The 20,924-nt window shown below is 44.1% G+C and overlaps 1 long non-coding RNA gene across 8 annotated transcripts in view; it reads right to left on the bottom strand.

The window, feature by feature from the left end:
* Positions 1–20,691, bottom strand: part of LOC142600468 (uncharacterized) — a 56,264-nt gene extending 35,573 nt beyond the window's left edge. For 4 of the 8 annotated variants that reach the window (XR_012833960.1, XR_012833966.1, XR_012833959.1 and 1 more), the window contains exon 1: positions 16,163–16,302. This is a non-coding gene — a long non-coding RNA (uncharacterized LOC142600468). Of the gene's footprint in view, positions 1–8,952; positions 9,039–16,162; positions 16,303–17,488; positions 17,550–20,646 lie in introns of those variants that run through there. The other 4 variants (XR_012833965.1, XR_012833963.1, XR_012833961.1 and 1 more) reach the window with 4 other exon arrangements.
* Between the last annotated feature and the right edge of the window lie 233 nt (positions 20,692–20,924).

Below are 20,924 nucleotides of genomic sequence, written 5' to 3'. Positions count from 1 at the left end.
AGCACCTCTGCCTTCCTCTAATGGTCCCAGCTTTCAGTTGTCTTCTCCCTCGCCAGCCGTCTGTCCTTCTTTGCGAGCGTGGCTGGCTGCAGACCATCTGATACGAAGATGATGTCTGGCACCTCATGCTCTAAATAGAGTCTCTGATGTAGCCCTTCATCCTTGCCAAACACCCCAGCGCTAGGCTAGATAAGGGAGAGCCAGGGCTGAATTGTGTATACAACTGTATTACCAGGACTAATACAAATATTTGGCCATATATTCAACCAGTGTTGAAGCTAGCACCGCTAGCTGTAGTGGACCAATGCCATTTCACATCAGTCCTCCTAAGCAGGAGCAAGCTGTTCACAGCACATGAACTTCTAAAATTCTTTAAGAAAGACCTGTTTTCCTAGTACCTTAATCAGCCCTTCTTGGGGCAAAATTCCACTTTCATTTTATGGAGGGAACTTAGGACTAAGTAGTCTGATAAACAGTCAGCAAGAAAGCAGAATCAAGACTGCTCTGAACTCCAGCCTCTAAACTGTATCGTTCAGAGTCCAAACTCTCTCACATTATATAGACTTCTCACGTACATCTGCGTGCCTTCACGATAATATTTATGTTTGTAGTTTCCCATTTTGTGCACACATGTTACTGCCTTCCTCTCACAGAGAGCAGACATTCGCCTTTCGGCTATGTCCTCCTCTTCTACAGAGGAGGAAACCCCTCTGGACCATGGGGTAGGGCAGCGTATAGGCTCTGCATACTTCTTCAGCAACTATGTTTTGCAGCTACTTAGAAAAATGAGAAGAATTACAAAATCCTGAAAATGTATCTGCTTGAAGAAAATTAACCTGTTTGCTTTCTTGCAGTAGAAAGGATCCCACTCTAGTTAATAAAAAGATTGTTTCTTTTTGGTGAATTTACATTTCTTGGCAGCTGAATGTCACTCCAGCTCCACTGCTTCCCTGTCCCTCCCTTTCATGTGATCTGAAAGCAACTTTGGTTTGTTTCTCTCACTCACAGCAAAGCAGAGCTGCAATAACAGCAAATGGTCCTTGGAAATCACAGTCACATTAGGCTTCTGTTCAAATAGCTTTTAAGGCTGCGATAATAGGAGGCATTCCTAATAACTGGTGACTCAGTGAGACCCTGCACAGAAGGCCTCCAAATGACAGTACACAATTTAGAATTTAATCTAGAAACAGTGGCGGTGATGAGATTCCAGCTGGGGACCTTCTGGTCTAGAGGCCGGTGCTATACCTTCTGGTCTGGAGGCCGGTGCTGTACCAAACAGTCTAAAGCAACTACTTTACCCAACCAGAAAGGAGATAATTCCTTCTTTTCCCCTGAACTTCACAACAACTTTCAGGGTGGCGTTAGACCCATGAAGCAGAGATCGCTTTCATTGCCACCTCGACTCTGGAGACTCACCACCCTGAACCACGGCATGTTAAATTGCTGATATGTGGAGAGAGTCCAGTCATGCAGCATTAATATGAAAGTTAGTTCCTGAACACTGCATTTCAGCACACTTCGGTTCACAGGCCACCCGTATTGTGCTTTTGGACTGTCCTTGGTCTGCTATAAATCTAGACTGGATGCTCGCCCAGAGACAGCAAAGACAGAGTTCACCTCCTGCTCTCTCCCCCTCCCAGCACACTGCTTATGTTGAAATCACACAATGTTAGCATGACCTACGCTTAGCAACCCAGCTTACATAAAGAAAAGGTTTCTTTTTTGAGAGGAGGAAGCTATGACCTCAGTGGCAAAATAAGTGTATTTTATTTCTTAAAACAAAGCCTACAAATCCTTGGTCTTTGCCTCTGTGGTGTTCAAAGGGGGAGAATTCAGCACAGACTTGTCTTCCTGAGAAGGACCACAGTCCTTGGGTGACCACTGGAAAACAGTAAATGGCCAGACACAAGCACAGTGCTTGGAAAGGGAGAGGATGGATGAGGGTCTCCTGGGTAGAGATGTACCCTCCTACTTAAGGTTCCTCTGATGTGCCCCAGTGGTATCTAGGAAGAATATCAGGAAATGTCTCACACACACACCAGGGGCCTACAGGAGAGCTGGAGAGGGACCGTTTACAAGGGCAGCGATAGGACAAGGGGTAATGGCCTTAAGCTGAAGGAGGGTCGATTTAGATTAAATGTTAGAAAAAAACTCTTTACTGTGAGGGTGGTGAGGCACTGGCACAGGTTGCCCAGAGAAGCTGTGGATGCCCCCTCCCTGGAAGTGTTCAAGGCCAGGTTGGATGGGGCTTTGGGCAACCTGGTCTAGTGGAGGGTGTCCCTGCCCGTGGCAAGGGGTTGGAACTAGATGATCTTTGAGGTCCCTTCCAACCCAAACCATTCTATGATTCTATGAAAGCACAACTTCACCTCAGGAAAGCAGGTTCAGAGAAGAAGTGATTCTGCTCAGATGGTTGGGTCCCATTTAGTGCAAAAATCACTATGGAAAATGAACTTCAAAAAGCTAGAACAGCATTTACTGACTGGTGGGCTGTCAGAGCAAATGCCAGTGTTTTGGAATTTATTTATTTTTTTACTACCAGTGGTCTTCCAATGGTTTGCAATATTTGCTAACATAGAGTAAGTTGAGTTCTCCACAGATAGTTCAAAAATACAAAGAGTTCATTGCCCAGATATCTCTATTTAAAATAGATTTGCTTTTGTTCATCAGTGTAATGCACATGGCTGAGAAATGGCAAGGTGCCAAAATGAAACTGCTCCTAATTTTCAGAGGAGGCCACCGGCTAATTACACAGACTGCAGGTGTGAAGAGAGTAGCTCAAAGTAATCAATAGTAGTAATTAATCTGCTAGACTGGAGCTAAAGAGCTAACAGCTGGACATCAGAAATGGACACATGCAACAAGATCAGCAATAATTACCTCTTTAAATATTGAATTTCCATAGCAACAATTAAGCATATAAATAAAGGCTTGAAATCAAGGCTCCGAGGCATGATGCTGAATTGCAAACACAACATTCTCCAAATCAACCCTTTTAATAAAACAGTAACAATATGCTTGGGCTGGGTCGACTGGTCTCTGGTGCTAGCAGAAACTCAGCTTGTGCTGCCTCCAGATTTTTTGGCTCTTCCTCCTTGGCTGCTTCCAAACCCACAGGTTCAGCTGTAACTTCTCTTAGTTCAACTAGCATCTAAACAGACCTGGTGCAACACATGCCTGCAACTCAACACCTCTCTTCTAAGGCTGTCCACCATACAGCTTTGGCTTTTCCACCCTCTGGAGATCGTTTCCCTTCAAAACGCTCTGCTGAGGCACCATTTGGATCAGTATCAGTGCACGAGCTGGTAGGTCAGATGGTCGAGTGCCAGAGTGACGGCTCTGCTGGGAGAAGTTTCTCTGAGCATCCTGCCACCATGGGAATTACTGCCACCACATCTCCTGGAAGCACCCAGAGACCTTTCCTTATGTCTCATGGCATGGGCCCACAGCGCACATGGCAACATTGCGTTCCCCCAGCACCTTTGTGGGGTTAGAAGCACTTGCAGAAATGGATACCCAATTTCCCTCTTGGCTTAATGGCACAGCTTCATCACAAGAGCACTGTCTGCCATGAAGGCTGAAGATGCCAGGAAGCCTTTATTAAGCTTAGGCTAATCTTCTCAATAAACGTTACTTTCTGATGTATACTGGCTAAAACCTGTCTTTGCTTATCTCAGCAGAGATGTCAAGGTCATCTTCTGCTGGTTTGAATTTTCTGGAGTAGGGAGAAGAGGCACAAATGAGTTCTTCGTTATGTTCTGTGTGTCTGTTGGACCAGAGATGGCTCAATGGTTCCTGACCTCTGCAGGCTGCACCGAACCAGGCAGAAACCACAGACCACGTTACTGCCCAGTTTGGAAGAGTTTGGCAATCAAAGCAGCCAAGGCCAGTCTGCCTCCGGCTCCATCCTGCTTGTAAGTTTACTGCACGGATGAGGTGCCTTCTCCTTCCCGAGAGTTAAATAGGGTCTTTCCAACATATTTGACAGGCCACATATTAACTTACACCTCAGTAATAAATCAGGAAAAAAAAAAAATCCACTCAGCAACTATGAACAGAGGCTATATGAAATACTGCCAGAAGTATTATCCTACCTACATCTGCTTTAGCACAAAGTAAACTAAATCACACCTACAGAAATCCAAAGAAAAAAGAATTCCTAAATTATGTGCTTCATTTTGATCCCTACATTTCCAGAATAAAATCTGGAGCTAGATGAAAACTCAGGGAACTGTTTTTTGAATTTTTATCTTAAGTTTTCTGCACTTTAAACATTTCTTTCTCCAATTATTTATCATTTCAGAGTTTTCCTGCTTTCCAGGATTTTTTTCTTTTTTTCCTTAAAATAGCTGGAAGTAAGGGACCCATTTCTATTATCTAATACTGGGTCCAGTTAGATAACTCAGCGGAGGAACAGAAACCCCTTGAACTTTCCATTGGTTTCAATGAAACTCTATAAAGGTCCATGTTAACTGCTATTAAGGTAGGATGAGGACCTGTATTTTTTGTCTCAGAAGGCGGCAGCATTTTGTAATTACCCTCATGTATTGATTCCCCGAACCATGCCAGTAATATTTCTGAATCTCCATGGTCTGTAAATATTTCTACACACTGTATTTCAAACTCTTCTGTAGTATTGATTTGCGATGTGCCTGTCATGCTGTGATATTTTACCAGTAGAGTGCTTTTGCAGCTTTGGTACTTGCTCTGTTTCTTGCCTTTCCGACAAGTATGCAGCAGTTCAACTCTCTTGTGAAGAAGCATTGCCAGGTATTACTGACACATCTAAGCTGAGCTTATTTTAAAAATAAAGTGATGTGCTTGACTGAGCGACACATTTGACTTTATATGAGGCATATATGAACTATTAGCTCAACTCAGCCACTAACCCAAAACCAGCCTGATAAGGCTCACCTGCTTCTCTCCCACACTTTCCTCCATGGAAGAAGCATCTCAGCCCTCTTTGGTGACACACGTGCCACTGCCATTGAGAAGTGTTTGGCAGAGGTAGAAACTGGAACAAAGATTCTTCCCCAGCTCCTCTCTGAGCAGCACCTATGATCCCATCTGTCCTGGTGTCTCGGTGGTCGGGTGCTGAGGACTGAGGTCCAGAAACCACAGAGGGCCCTGGAGGAGGGGAACTAGCCCAACAACAACCAGCTGGAAAAAAATCAGCAGATCCAGCCCTCCAGTGCCTCATACCTTACATCTTCTGAAAAATTATGCACATATGTGGTGTGAAATGCTGCCATTCTGGTTCAAGGATCAAAATAAAAAGGAGCCCACAAGGAGGTCAGTGCTGTGGGGCTGAAGAACGGGTTTGTTCTTAGCTCCACTATAGCTCTCCCGTGAGACTTTAGCTAAATCGCTTGCACCTACCTTGCTGTACCCATTCATTGCTATGTTGGAAAGACATATGAAGAAGTAATGTCATCTTCTTTCCTGAATCTCCATGTTGGCTTTCATGAGAGGGGATCTCTTTCTTAGGGAAGTTTGTCTAGATTAAGCAGACAAGTCAAGATTAGCCTTTCCCCACACAAAAAATGGGCAGAATACGCACAGTGGGGACCAAGATCTGTGTTAAGGTCCCTCTCTATCCCTGTACAGCCACAACAGCAGCGCTCACTAAGTCAGGCACTCATGTCGCCCAACTGTTAGAGGATTCAGAGAACATGGTACTTGACCCCAGCCCATCCACAGAGTCTTTTACCCAGTGGCTCTTCTTGTGCCACATCAGTAGTCCCCTTTGCATACAGGAACAAAACTGGGAAAAGCCCGTGAAACACCTTCTCTCCTTCCATCATTCAGGATATATCAGGAATTGCTATCAGCGACTTGAGGAAACAGGGAGGCAGAGAAAGAGGAGTCCTGCTGTCTCAAGGCACAAACATAATAATGGCAGCTATTCACTCTGCCCAACTCTGGGCAGTAAATTTAGGTGCCAACCCTGAAGGAGGTAAGTCATCCTAGGCTGCCCATATATTGAGGTAAGAAGGTCCCCCTTTGAATTTGTACTCAGTGGACTATATTAAACCATTTGTCCCCTCCTACCTGGTACACTAAGCCTCCTGAAATGCACAGAGTTCAAAGGTAAATGGGTTTTAAGTTAACATTTAAGCATATGCTTAAAGGTGGTGTTGAACTGTAAGTATTTTGATGGATCAACAATTATTAAAATACAGTGTAGAAAAATAATAGGTTTTATTAGTAGTACAGCTGGAAAACAAGCTAGGGATGGGAAAGGGATCCTTCAGTTTCTTTCCTATATAACCAACTTTTGGGGAAGAAACCGCAATAAACTATCAGGTCAGTGTCAGTTCATCAGAAAAAATACCAAGGCTGCCTTTCTCAGGATATTTTGAGCGCATTCACACTGGAAATAAGCAAGAATAAGGAGTCTCATGACATTTCTGCCAATTCATGTCTGGATTGCATTATAATTTGAGAAAGAAATCGAGCCCCTCCCAGAACGGGGAGTTATTTCCATGAAGAGTTGTGAAACAGAGCCAAAGCTTAAAGTGGATCGAGGGGGAAGCAAGCACGGTGCAGCCCCAGGAACCCCGATCGCCCTACAGCAAGCAGAGCAGCCCCTCCGGGTCCTGCTGCTGGTGCCTGGGCAGAGAGCTGGGACCCCCCTGCTCTTGCTAAAACCCAGGCATCTGGTTTCAATGCTGAAGTAGGAGTTTAGAAGCTTAACTTTAAAGATGCTTCTCTCAAAAAAAAAAAAGGACAAGAAAAGACAAACAAAAAAAACCCTCGACAACTTGCCCTCTCCTAGTTGACATCTCCTTGTGAAGGATATTCACTCAGGCTCACAGCAGCCTTGACGCTCTCTGTCAAGAGAAAAACTCCCATAGGGAAATTACCCCAAAAAAAGTCCACCACTGCTGCTCTAGATTGCACCTGGGGAGAGCTCCTCTCTTCCCCTTGACCAGAACATGATCCTAGAGACATTAACCTTGCTGGGCAACAGATAACTTCTGCAAATATTTTTTGTGCAATATGAAAGAGTTTACAAATCCCTCAGCCAGTACAAGCTTGCACACCATTCTGCAGAATCAAATTGACTTCGGTCAGGTACTTATGCGCAATGTGCAGGTACATATGTGCCCACATGTGTATATGTGCACCCACATGTGCACAATAAACAGCTTTGTAATTATAGTTTCATTATAAAATAGCCTTTCATAGAAGCATTTTTTTATTATTTTTATTTTAAAAGTCAAGCTTAAACAGCCCTGTTCTTCATGTTTTCTCCTGGTCAGATTATGGTTTGCCACTGCATAGTTGGCTTATTAACTCATTCTGTGCTTTCTGTATGTCTTTTGACTTTCTCCTCCCACAGCACACAAGATACACACACAGAGAGAAGAAAATTAGCAGGTATGGTTGGTTCTCTATCGTTGGTGGATCCCGACATGTGCATTCTCTATCAGGGCTCACATGCTCCCTGGGCTGGCAGCCAGCCAACAAATCCCGAATCAGGTTGACCAGCTGCATGTAGTGTACTGAGACACAAAGTGAATGAGGAACCACAGCGTTGTATGCCGACAAACAAGGACCATGCCTGATGGAAGGAGAGACTGAAATTGGCTGCATAAAAATGTCACATTTTTTTGCCTAGCAAATGCAACCCATACGGAATAGTATTGACTAGACAGAAAGATTTGCCAGGTGCTTTTCAAGGCATCTCCAACCCAGAGAAGCCACCAAAATGACCCTAAAAATTGCTAAGTATTTTTTGGGTTTATTGCATTGACAATTTCCCCTGCTCATGCTCCAGCCTCAGGCAGAGCCTGAGTACCTTTTCCTTCAAGTTCGTCCTAGCCCCTCTGCAGACTCCGTTGCTTGTGACCAAACACAACACGCAACTCATTCTTTTTTGCACGCTACGTACAGTCATTTCCAGAATAAATGCCTGCAACAGGTCATCCGTGGGATATGCATACTTTGGGTAGAATAAGCACTGAAGTTCATACTCCCACATGCCATCATAAGCCACTCACATAATGACTTTGTGGGAGGATATTAATTTTATCAGACCAGCTAGGCAAACAGAAGTAGCATTACACAGGCATCCATCTCCTTGGATGTCTACGCATTAGAAAAGCACTGTCACATCACAGAGCTGCTGTTGAGTGAGTGTTAAGGTAAAAACACGTATCAGTGTGACATATCGCAGCCTCTAGATATTAAAGGAGACATTTCAATAAGGTCACATGTCTAGCACCAGCAGACCGGCAACTCTTTGCAACCCTTGGAAATGACCCAGTGCTTAAGAGAGACAGCCATTTCAGGGAGACTGACATCATATAGCTCCACAGCTAAATGCACTACCCAGCTCACGAGGACTGAGAATTGAACTCGTTTCTGTTTCCACATAACTCCAACTGAAGGCACTGCATAGGAGTGGAGGTGTTTTTACTGAAAAAGGAGTAGCCGAGTCTTTTTCAGACTAGTAACTTGTAAAGCACTTAGACCACCCTATTTGGAGATGAAAAATACACAAGAGAAGCCTAGTCATCTACTGTGACTGTGCAAATATCTGGCCTATATAAACCTAAGCCCTCATTGCTGGTTTCATTGTCTTCCTTCCAAGTGTTATTATGTCTTCTCAGACTTGAACTGTAAAATACTCCAAGAGTGGAACATTTCCTACTTTGGTCTTACAGAGCATCTGGTGCCATGAGGCCCGAGCCCCGTGCTACAAAAACACAAATAACATCTTGAACATTGCTGTTTGGTACACGATTTATTGCTGCTGTTCTCGTTCAGGCTGACGCAGAGGACACCCAGTCTAAAACAAGATGACAGCGCTACAGCCTTGGAGCTCTTGATTCTCCACATCCGTAGACTACCCCCCCTGCGCTGCCTCACACGGCCCCATTCCGACTTAGTGGGATGTGGCACAAGGGCTGAACCTCTCCATCCCACCACACACCACTCACGTACCTGTTCATGACCGCTTTCTCTTTCCACAAGTTAACATCTGCAGTATTTAGCAAAACTACACATGTACAACGCTTGCCATGCTGTTCACACAGGAAATCAAAACTGTTTATTTTTGCAACAGGCAAATTGTGGGCTAATTTATACAGATGTATTTATTCAGTGACTCATTAACAGTAAGTATCAGGAACCTAATTTACTGCAACATCAGCCCACAGATTGTGGCAAATTACGTTACACAGAGAAGCAGGACCCAGGTCTGTGAGAACTGACTTTTAAAGTTGAGGTTTATTTTTAGCACCCATTTCACAGCCAGCTTTCTCCAGCAGGATGGGTTCTGTCGGTACTCTCAGCCAATGCTTACCCACTTATCTTCCAGTCATTTTTATTATTACTAGTATCATTATTTTTTGTTCTAGTGACAAAACATAAGTGTTCCTGAGGATGAAATAGGAAAGCATATAGGGTCCAAGTGCTTTAAAAAGCACCTCAATAAAATGATGTCAATGATTGATTTCATATTCCTCTATCAAACCAAAAATATATTGCTGCTGTGGTTTAAAGAAAGGAAATATTTAGATTTGATTTAAAACAGGTTTTAAAATTTAGATTTACTTAGTAAACAAACTTTCTCTTCAACTCCAATTTGAAAAAGCTTGTATTTAAGGCACTCATAATAAAAGAACGTAAGAAGTAAGGATCAACACACAGACACCCTCCAGAAGAAGACCATTCTCCTTGCCTGCAATGGTCTAGTGGCCAGACGATTCATCCTAGAGGCAAAAGAGCTTTTTTCTTCCCTCCACCTGATTCAAAGAAATTAAGCCATGGTCTCTAACCATCAGGAGAAAGTTAAAACCATCAGGTAGGCTGCAGGGTATTCTGAGAAAGAGTTTTTCCTTGAGTTTCTCCTATTGGAGCTGTTCTACTTCTCAATGAATATGTATGGATTCATTAAGAGACAGAAAAAGAGACACTGATTAGTACACTTAGCTAGGAAGGCTGAGTACCCAATCCCAGTCCCTGCTCTAGCGAATACCTCATTATCTGTACGAAGAGGAACCAGGGGCAAAAGGCAAGTTACAAACATTCCCCTTTCCAAGCCAGAGCATCCTATACCTTGGCAGGCAGAGAAGAGGTCTCACGTGCACGGCCACATTGTGGTTGAGTGCCTTGAGAATTGGACTCGGAACTAAAAGGCAATCCATAAGGATCAATCTGACCTAGAAAACTCTTTCTTTCCCCCATCTTTAAGCATTTAAGGGGGAGAAAAGAAAAGGAAAGGCAAAAAAAGTCCCATTCTGGTTTCAAGATGCATATTCAGAAAGTAAGTCCCTAAAACCAGTAGTGCCTCCAAAAAGCCTCAGACCACAAGTCCCCTTTCTTATGACTCCAGATTAACACCTGTTAGCCTGGCCAGATGCTCCCAGAGTTTTAAAATGTAAACAATGTGTATGTTTTGAATACTGGGTTTTTCCTCTCACCCTGCCTTTCCCAGATTGACACATGCAAGCTTTAGTGTAAGCATTCATTTATTGCTTGCATTTAAATTTATACACAGCCTATAAAAGATTAATACATGTCCATGAACTAGACTTTTATATCAGTCAGATCAAAATTAATGAAACCAGTCAAGTAAGTAGGTGGCTGTTCTACATGTTTTTATTCTAACATTATCTTATTACACATTATACTACCCTGAAAGTGTTTTAATGTATTTTGCATGTGTTGTGAAATGCTTTTGTGGTCTCTTGCCACTGCACCCTGGTGAAAAACGCCCCCTGGTTAGAAGTGTTTGAATAAATTACTAAATCCAGCACAAAGGAAGAAAGCCAGTACAGAAATTGGGGAGGAGGAGAAATCAGTGTGAGGAGAGAATATATTCTTAGACACAAACTCCCTTGCATAATACTTCGTTCAATAGATCGTGTTTAGCACTGAGGGAAGAGGCTTTTTTGCAGATTAGAACATTTTGAGCATTTGATGGAAGGCAGGGAAAGTTTATAAATAAACAGAACCACAAAGGAACAATAGGCACTAACATCTGTAGTCACTTGTGAGTTACGTTTCTGACACAGCCTAAGAATATGAATTATTTCTTTGCAGACCATCCAGTTCATCACTCAGCTCAGGTCAATGAAAGTAAGAGCCCCTGCACTACCTTTATTTGTCTTCAAGACTAACCTTGTACAAGACAATGACTTTTTGTTTTGTTTTAAAGAACAGACATACTGTATTTCCGAAGAGGTTTAAATCACGAAAATAATAATAATAATAATTTCATCTAACCCTTCTTTTTCTCTCCATTGAAAGTATAAAACAGTGCTCCACCTGCTAACACTCACAGACCAATAACTTAAATTTTTGGCATTTATTTATAGACTCAATAGATTCATCCACACCTGCTTTCCCCTTAATTAGTTGGCTATCCAAAGGCTGCAGACTGGCTGCTGCCAGCTTCCTGTACGAATAGGAAGATCATTTAGGGCTGATGTAAAAGCACTAAATAAATAAATAAAAGGATCTCGTGCAGAAACACTAACAAGGAAAACATTAACACAAAAGGGGGGAAAAATAACAAAAACTGAGAGGGGCATGCATTGTTGGGGAGGGTTGGTTGGTTGTTTTTGTTGGATTTTTAAAGTCAAATCCAAGAAACATTTAAGCCTGTAAAGGTCTGTAAGGTGAGAGATAAGCAGCGCAGGGCCCCAATTCAGTACCATTACGCTACTTTCAAGGAGTTTTGGATCACCACGGAGGAGACAATATCTTTATAAGATGTGTAGTGGGAGGAGGCTAAAGAGAGCTATTGTGGTGGTAGGAGTCAAACTATTATTAGATTAGCTATTACCCAGAGGGAGGAAAATGCTTGAGAGAGATTTACTTTCCACAGTGCTATCAGCTGAGTCGCTAGAATAGTAGGCGTTTGAAGACTAAAATGACAGGAACATTGTAAGCACCTAAACGGGCAGGGAATGGTTGTGGGGTTTGTTTTTTTTTTGAAGAAAGCACTTGGGTCTTGTTTTTCCAGGCTAGTAACCCAGGGGCAGCATTTACTACTTTTATCCAGCACACATCCTTGCAAAAAAAGTTAGTTTCTCATCCCCAGATAGGGACCATGTCAAGGCAACTTGCTCTCAACCCAGTTCAAAGTATGGGTTTAACTTCGAGCAAGGGCTGCAAGTTGTGCAGAAGATCATGGTTTTCTTCAGTGCTCTGCTGCTTTTAAGTTCCTGCCTTAACACATAGGGTACAGCACCCAGCACAAGGACACCCTCATCCATCTTGTACCCTCTAGACAGAGCAGTAATTACAAAGTCTGGTCCTACCACTGCTCAGGCCTTTCAAAGTTTTATTTTTAGGAGAGTAGCTCTAATAAAGCACTCAAGTTTTACTGTTTCCAAGGCTCAAGGAAAAAAAATTGCCTTGTGGTGCATGTTAGGACAAGAGGAAAGGAAAACTGTATAATTAAATACCTAAAGATGAAATAGAACAAGTAGGATAGTAAGAATTAATTACTCATCTGAGAGTTTGCTTTGACCTGCTGTTCTGCAGTCACACCTATTTTATTATTATGTTTCAATAACCCATTTTGTTCTGCTCCAAGGCTCAGACCTATGATATTACATTAGATGAATTTCCCACGTTGTTCTTTTCTGTTTGGAAAGTGATATAATTATAGCGACTGATTTGGAGAGCAATAGGTTGAAAATGCTGCCTGAGGCGTACCAAAGTCCCGTGACTTGTTAATAAGTCACTTCTCTCCCAGAGGCTTTTTTAGCTACTTCTTGAAATAACAGTAGTGTTTCATTGCGACATTTTCCTAATATTGTGGGTATCCTTAAAACAAAATGTAAGAGAAGATGTTTGGGTGTATCTGTTGTAGCAGAGGGCCAGTTTAGCTCTCACAAAGGCTAAGAGGCCTTTCCTGTTAAAAGGTTGAGTCTTCAAAGAAGTCTAAAATCCCTGCCAACTTAGACTACCTACAAATTCGCTGTGCCTCAAAAAGGCCTGTTTGTCATCCGAAATCAGGGGCTTTTGAGAAAAGGCGACTCAAGATGCCTCTCTGAGACACACAGCCTGGGGCTTAAACCTCCCAGGTCCAACCCTACCCCGGGAGGGGGCTGTGCCAGCATCGCTACCAGGACCTCACTGCAACCCTCACCCGCCTGAAGGCTGCCCAGAACGGCCTCCAAGCAAGGGCATCGTGGACTCTAGTGCACCCAGACCCTTCTTGCCTGCCAGGAAGATGTTTAACACATACTGCACCCATCTGCAAGTGCCTCTAGCTCGCTCCAAACTTGAACTCCAGCGGGATGGGGGTTACGTGCTCGGACCTGGAGCCCTGGCTCTTCGACCTGTGCTGGGACAACACAGGGGCCAGGACCCAGCCCCAGGTCAGCTCCAAAAACCCAGCTTAGAAAAGAATCACAGAGGAGCTTAATATACAGCTCCTGAGGTACTAATGCTTTAAGGGCATGGGAAATGGACTGGGCCAAAGACACAGGCCAGTTTTACATCTTGCCGGAAATGCAGGGGTGGGGGCGGAAACAAAGATGTATCAGCCAGCTGTTGCAAGCTTCAAGCTGTTACAGCCACCACAAAAGAAAGCACTGAAGACCTGGAGAGACAGACCACAGGTTTGAATTCCCTTCCTCTTCTGCTAGCCCACATGACTATAACTTCCAATCCACAGGAACAAAATTTATTTCATTACACAAAAAAAAGAACACAACCACTTAATCATAAGACTTCTGATTTCCTCTTTAGTGATATTGAGTAAAAACCTATATGTTAACTTAAGTAGTTGAAGTCATCACTATTTTCAACAACAACAACAAAAAATTGCTATTACTATTGAACAAACCTAGGGATTTCACTAACTATCTTTGCTATCAGAACGCCCGGGCTGCCCAGTAATACGTACCACTCTGGATAAGCAGTCCTTTGGAAATAAGAAAATTCAGCTGTACAATTGTTCCCTGACCTCAATTCCCCAATAACACACTTCGTAGATGCAAGGAAAGGAAAAGACTGATGACCATCATGGGACAGCACCTGATACCTTCCTTCTGCTAATGCTACCTGTGCTGTAGGTGTGCTGGACCAAACAGAAGCTGCACACATCTACCCCATGCCCAGCTACATAGCCTACAGCAGCACCTCAGCCCAGCACTAAACCCCTAAGTCAATATTCCCTTATGCCTTGCTGCCAAATCTCCATTGCTAGGTTTTTGTCTCTTTGCTGCATCTCAGTGCTGCAGTGAAATTCCCAAGTTCCCCCTGGCACATAGGTGCTGTTTCCCTTTATGTATGCATATACACACACAGGTATGGGCATTCAGCTTCTCCTCTCTCCCACCCTGAAATTTTTTCTTGTTATCCTCCAAGCTCTGCCAAACTCCCGCTAATCCTCCCACCATTCAATACTGCTCCAGCTAATACAGTGACTGCAGCTGGAGTGGTTGCAGATAATTCCCAGTGAGCACTGCCAGCTCCAGGGGGGCAGAGTTAATGTTTTATTGGCATGTACCTTGATTCTGTATTTCCTGGGTTTGAATTTTCCACTTGGAAAGGTCTCTGCTACAACTGGGTCATCTTAACTCTGCATTAATAGGGATTTTTTTTTCCTCATAACCCTCAGAGCGTCTTTGTGGTAAGGTAGCTGTAATTATCTTCAAAGACTTTCTTTCAGAGTTTTTAGCATCTCGTGTTGCATATCGTTTCTAGGATCAAACTGAGATTTGTAAAGCAAATTACAAATCCCAAACACTGACAACAGTCTAAGCTAATGCAGAAAGCTGTAAGTGTAACTTGACCGATGAAGTCATCTACTTACAAACAAGCATGCCTCTGCAGCATCACAGAGAAGGGGTGGGAAAAGAGGCTCCACAGGTGCTGGGACAACTGGACAGAGCCAGGGGCTCACTGTTGTTTTCAGGCAAATATTCGATTGCTAAGAGACATACTCCAGTCACTTAGAGCAATCACAGTGCAGCAGGTTTGAAAGTCCTGGTGGGCTTTCAACCACCACCCCCCCTAGTTAAGTGGGATGAGCATCACCCTCATTTTCTGCCCTTGTGGGTAGCCTCACTGACACAGCCCAGTGGGAGGAATCAATGACCTCCCCTCCGTCGGCCAAGCAGCGCCTTCCCCCCAAGCAGCTGGGCAGGGTGGACATCCCTGGTGCCACACACCTCCCTGGGCCTCAGCACATGGCCAGCCAGCAGGAGCTGCCACAAAGGAAGCCAAGCAGAGCCCGCAAGGAGCTGCTTGGCATTGTACAAGCCCTACCAGGCCAGCAGAGCTGACACTTCATCCTCTCAACCTAGGGAGAAGCCCGGCAAGCATGTGTCACCATCTAGAGTAAACATCTACAGGGCCTGGTTGACCAATCCTTCAATCCTACATCTACCCAATGCGCCCATGGGGAGGTTTCTTCAACTTTATGCCAAACCAGAGCATTACAACTTCATTCTGGTGGTTTGGCACAATTTCATGATTCTCCCTTGATTCCCCAAGCCTTGTAAAATGTAAGCTTCTCACTGAGAGTGAAAAGAGGGTGAATCAGGTCCTGCAGGTTTTCCTTTCCATTGTTGCTCAGCTATAATTCATTTTACAGCAGGCAAGGCAAGAAAGCGTACGGCCCCATGGTTGCTACAGAGATAGGCAGGCAGCGCCAGATCCACTGGCCAACCCTGTTACAGGTACCTGCCCTTGTAAAGGAAAGGACACCGTCAGACAGCTTGTGGCAAGCCATCAGCATCAGTGGGTACCAGCAATGCAAAAGGCAGCAAGACCTCCTCCTCCAGCCTCCCTGACTGCTCTTTTCCTCACTTTTCTGCAAATTGACCAACTGTCCAGGCACATAGCAAAGGTTTCCTCCCACGTACCCTGTGTGAGTGTCCTCCCACCCAATGCCTAGAAGAAAGTCTCACCTGATGTGGCAGCAACTTGAGCCATTCCAGAGCATTTCATCTCGACATACGACAATCTCACCAGCACTATTATACATGAAGCACGCTCACCCACGCGTGAACGGTCACTCGCAGGTGACTGCTTCTGGCATGGCTTAAAAGCAATCCTAGGTTTAAGCCGGCTATAGTATATATAAAAGCTTGGAGCTGGAGTTTTCCTTTATCATCACTTAAGAACATGACAGCCTTCACTAGACTGAAGACTAAATGATGTGGACAGAGTAGTTTATACTGACCTTGATCAGAGGTTGCTCATTCAGCAGTACAGGAGATGTCAAAATTCAGCCAAGCAGCCATTTTTCCAGGACACCCCAGTTGTTTCAACAGTGACAATCATTGGGTAATATACTACTTTTCCCTCTCTCTATCCTCCCCCCCCCCCCACCCCAATGGCACTGGGAAAAAAAAAAATCCTTTAGCTATTAAATAAAACAACCGATAGCTTTGACTCACCCTTTTGAATAAACAGGCTTGAGCAAAGGCTATTTCTCAGAAAAATTCTCCCATGTCCTCTATGTCCTACCCTATCCCACTGCAGTACAACTTGGATTTAAATTCCTCAACTAAAGTGTTTGGCTTCTGCATTCCATACAAAAGTTTTTAAGTAGAGACCTCTTTTTATCTATTCCTACAGCTGCTTCTTACAATTACATTAGCTATCTATTTATTTTCCTGCTTGGAAAAAAAAAAATAGTCAAACTAAGAAACTCACCATTATGTCTCTTAAAGTATATATGCACATTTCTATAAAGCTCTGCAAATTCTACAGACCTTCATCCCCTTCTTCTTTTAATAAGGCTCATTTTAAAGGGCACCAATGTTCCCAAGGAAATGGTGCTGCCTTCTCTTACTGCACCAGAAAACGCATTTCAAACATAAACAAGCTAGCAGCAACCATATCTTTGTTTGGCAAATGGAGTAGTCTCATCACTTAGTCCTGTTCGTAGCAACACACAAAGGAGTACTCTGTAGCCAGGGGTAATAGCTGATCCCATAATCTGGCACTAACACTTAGAAAGATTAATTACCCTATTAAGATCTTAGACACTACTAAGAAAATCTTTGTATAAACCTTTTAACTCACAACAAATGCAGCATATTTGGTGCCATCAGTTTGTTGCACAATAAAGGTTCTCACCCTCCCACACTTGTTCAGTTTTGTCTCTGTCTCCCATACTATATAAACACACGCACACGTGCTCACACACACAGCTTTTTTCCCCCCCCTTTTCCTTTTGCCTTTTTTTTTTTTTTCCTGTTTTCCCAATACAAAGGAATAAAGTACAAGTGTGTTTGGAGCAGATAAAGTAAAAACTCCTTCTGTCCCCAAATTGGCTGTCTCAGAGATTAACCAGCAAGAGCAGACACTCGCTGATTCAAAGGCTGCTGCTGTGTCAGAAACCAGAGGCACCTAAGCAGATTCAGGTTGTAATCCCTACGCAAATTATATATCCAAAAATATGAGGAGGGTTAAATTATTAAAGAGTGTTATCAAAGACACCTTCTAAAGTACACCGTTACTGATTAGCACCATCAGATGCCAATGCAAAATAGCTTGTCACCTTGGCACGGCCTCCCACTTCCACGCTATCTCACTCTCTCACTCTGTCCTTCTCTGCCACGTCGTCACCAGCAAGAAAAGCTGCAACAGTGTGAACAGACCTAGATAAAGCGAATGTGAGTCATCCAGCAATGTTTAAGATCACCGTTATTGCCTCGGCTATCCGTAAGGCAATTGCATGTGATTAAAGTCTGGCGCAAGAGAGAAACACGTGCTTCAGGTACAGCCTGCGCGGAAGCGGCCGGGGGCTCTTCCCCCGCTGGGAAGCAAGTGGGAGGATGCAGGGAATAACGCTTTACCTGCACCCCGCTTCCCTTATTCACATCTGGGGACCAAGAGCCGGGCTTTTCACTCGGGAAATGCTTGGGCTGCAAGTCAAAGGTGCGGTTTAACATTTCGCAGTCCTTTTCTGAGGAAGCACTTGCAAAAAGAGCATTGTAAAATCTTTCATGCTTCTGTCTCACAAAGGAAATGGTGGGAGCACCTCCTACCCTAGATTCTAAACACAACGGGCATCGGCAGTAACTTCAGATTGCCAACAAACTGCCCATACTACAAAGATCACATCTGTTCTGGTACATCCCCCCTGAATGCTTGTTGCCTGAGCTTACTATTTTGATTTCAAAATATATCTGAAGAAGCTGACCTTGGGAACATACCAGGAATCCAAAAAAAATAACATTCACATCCTAAAAACATAGTTTTCTTATTGCTCATCGCAGCTTTTCTTGATAATTGCCGGGCCCAAGTTTTGTCAAGGATGATTTCGTCTGTCAGCAGCCGGTGCGGATGGGTGAGCGGCCATCGTTACTGGGACGCAGGGAACATCCGACACAGCTACAGTGCTTTACCGGGAGTTGTCTGAACAGCTTTTGTTATTCACATCAGACATCAGCCACACAAGTAGCTGCTGCTTTGCAAAGCAGACCCCGATGCCTGAGCAGACTCACCGCGTTTCCAACGCTCTCCCCGTGAACAACCTCAGTAGGGTATAACCCAGCCTCGCTATGCAATCACGTTGTTCATATAAACAGTCAAGCCTATGCCGAGGATGACCCATTTCTTCCTCCCTGACATCTGGTAGGTTTTGTGCAACTCAGTGGCCAGGACAGAGTGCAGTAACTCTAATAATCTTCCGCTGCTGCATCCAGGTCCCTTTCAGTGCCTTATGGCCCGCGCTGCTCCTGCCGCAGCGATTATGGAGACAGCAGTTGTGCTGTAATTAGGATCCTCCTGGGCAAGCCAATCTGAATTAGCAGCAGAGGCCAGCTGCTCTGCTGCCAGCCAGATCTTTTTGGCACACCCTCCTCTCGGGCACTGGTCCCCTCCTGGAACCCGTCCTCTCTTCCCGACCGCCGGCAACGCTCGGGCAAGCTTTCGACGAAGAAAATTGCCTCCTTTCCACCGCTGCCGGCCCTGGCCAACGCTGCAGCCGGCTGAGGCTTTCCCAGAGGAAGGCTGAGCCCGAAGCACAAAACCCAACACCCTGGTGTCCCATCCCACAGGGACCTGCTGCTGCTTCAGCCCTTCCATGTTGTTTTCACTGCCAGAAGCCACATTTTTCACATAGTGGATGTGCGTATTTCTTTTAGTATCAAAAGATAAAGGGGATCATATGCTCACTATTGCTCTACCCTGTCTTTTTCCCCTCCCGATAACAACCCAGTTACAAGTGTGACCACCTCCAAGTCACACATTAAGAAGCTCTCATTATGGTTTCATCTTTCAGTTTTTTCCAGAATTGGAGTCCTGCACCATTCATATTTCCTTTCATTAAGGAAGGAAAAAAAAAAAAAGTAATAGCCTGTACTTAAAAAATAAATAAATAAATAAAAAGACCAAACACAAACCCACACATGTGCCTTTTCTGCTTTGATTTGTTACTGTCTCCGTTTTTCCTATGTTCAGGATTGGGCAACAGATAAGCCATGGTCACATACATTCTTGGTCTGTTTTACTTTTTTATTATTATGAATTATTTCCATATTGCAATGAATTATTTGACTTACCTTTTTTCTTTCATTTTAAACATTATTAAGCAAAAATATCAGTCTACTGTCATCCCTCAGGAGCAACAGTCTCCCAAGAGATGACAGCACCCTTCTCTGCAGTGCTATACAGCACTGTGTTATGACCGTGGCCATCATAAGAAAATCTAGAACAGGGATGCGCCCTTGGTTTTCTTAGAGCCAGTAGCTCATTCTGACATGCCTGCTTTCACCCTTCCATGTCACATAGGGGAGATGGACGGTCCTCTCAGCAGACGAAGCCAAAACCACCATAGCTAGCTGGTGCCATTCTGGTGAGGAAAGCTGACCTTAACTAGCTTCATAACCCCAAGTTTAGGAGGGATTGGTAAAGAGCTACCAGGTTTCATGAAACAGGTTCCGAAAGCAGGAAAGTTGTTCTCTAGTACTTCCCATAGGAGCAGGTTGACTTTACAACTGTGTTCCTAGGTTGAAATTGTCATCATCATTCTCTGAAAAATGTATTTCAAAATTACTATACTTTCAAATAGAAAAAAAAACAGTTATGCTGCACTGCTTCAAGAATACCCATAAGATTTATCACCATTTGTTTTTGTTATTATTTTGTTTCATTAAATTAGCTTTTTAGATATGTGTGTTAGAGTGTGAGAACAGTCTTTCCTTAAACCGCATTTTTTTGAATGGCTTAATTTGTTTAGCCACACTGAACTGGCCACATCACAGATTATGAAGCTAAAAGATATACAAGATCCGATAGGCATTTTGAAGGAGAATATATTTGGGGAGATAATGCACATATTCCCCCTCAGTTCAGAAGGGTGCAAAAGCACACCGCTGTATGACATTCAGCACCCATGGCATGTGTTAAGTTCTCTCCGCCCATCACCCACCGATTTAGTTACCACAGGGGTAGGATGTGACTCCCTTGCCACTGCAATTTCACTTCCCACAAAAATTACCCCAAAGAGCATGTGCAGAATTTGCTGGTGGCCCTGGGGATGTCTGCAGCCTGCGTGGCTCTTGTGGTCCCCCTCCTTCAGCAGGTACCGGGGGCTACGCAGAGCTTCCCAAAGCAATGGTCCCAGACCCTGCTCGCAGCAACCTGCAAGGATGCGCACAGACCCTGGTTTGCTACCATTAAAGGAAAACAGCCCACCTACCACATTTTTACCTGTTCCTCATAAAAACATGCTAGAAGAGCATTTGCTGCCCTGCCTGGAGCGGGTGGACGGACAGACGGAGGGGGAGATCGGAGAGGAGCGCAGGGGGGTGATAATTCCGTGTAGTTTCCCTCCCTCTAGCGATGGAAACCGAGATTGCGGGTCACTCCTCCTGTGCTGGAAGAGGACACGAAGAGGCTCTAAGGAAATCCCAAAAAGCTAGTTACCTCACATTACACTAGAGGAGCGGGCTGATTTCTCAGACCAGCTCCTGGACCCCAATGCAGGA

Source organism: Balearica regulorum, chromosome 2 (genome assembly GCF_011004875.1).
Source record: "Balearica regulorum gibbericeps isolate bBalReg1 chromosome 2, bBalReg1.pri, whole genome shotgun sequence".
Classification (NCBI taxonomy): domain Eukaryota; kingdom Metazoa; phylum Chordata; class Aves; order Gruiformes; family Gruidae; genus Balearica; species Balearica regulorum.
Note: the sequence above shows the minus strand (reverse complement) of the source record. Positions and strands in the feature narration are given on the sequence as shown.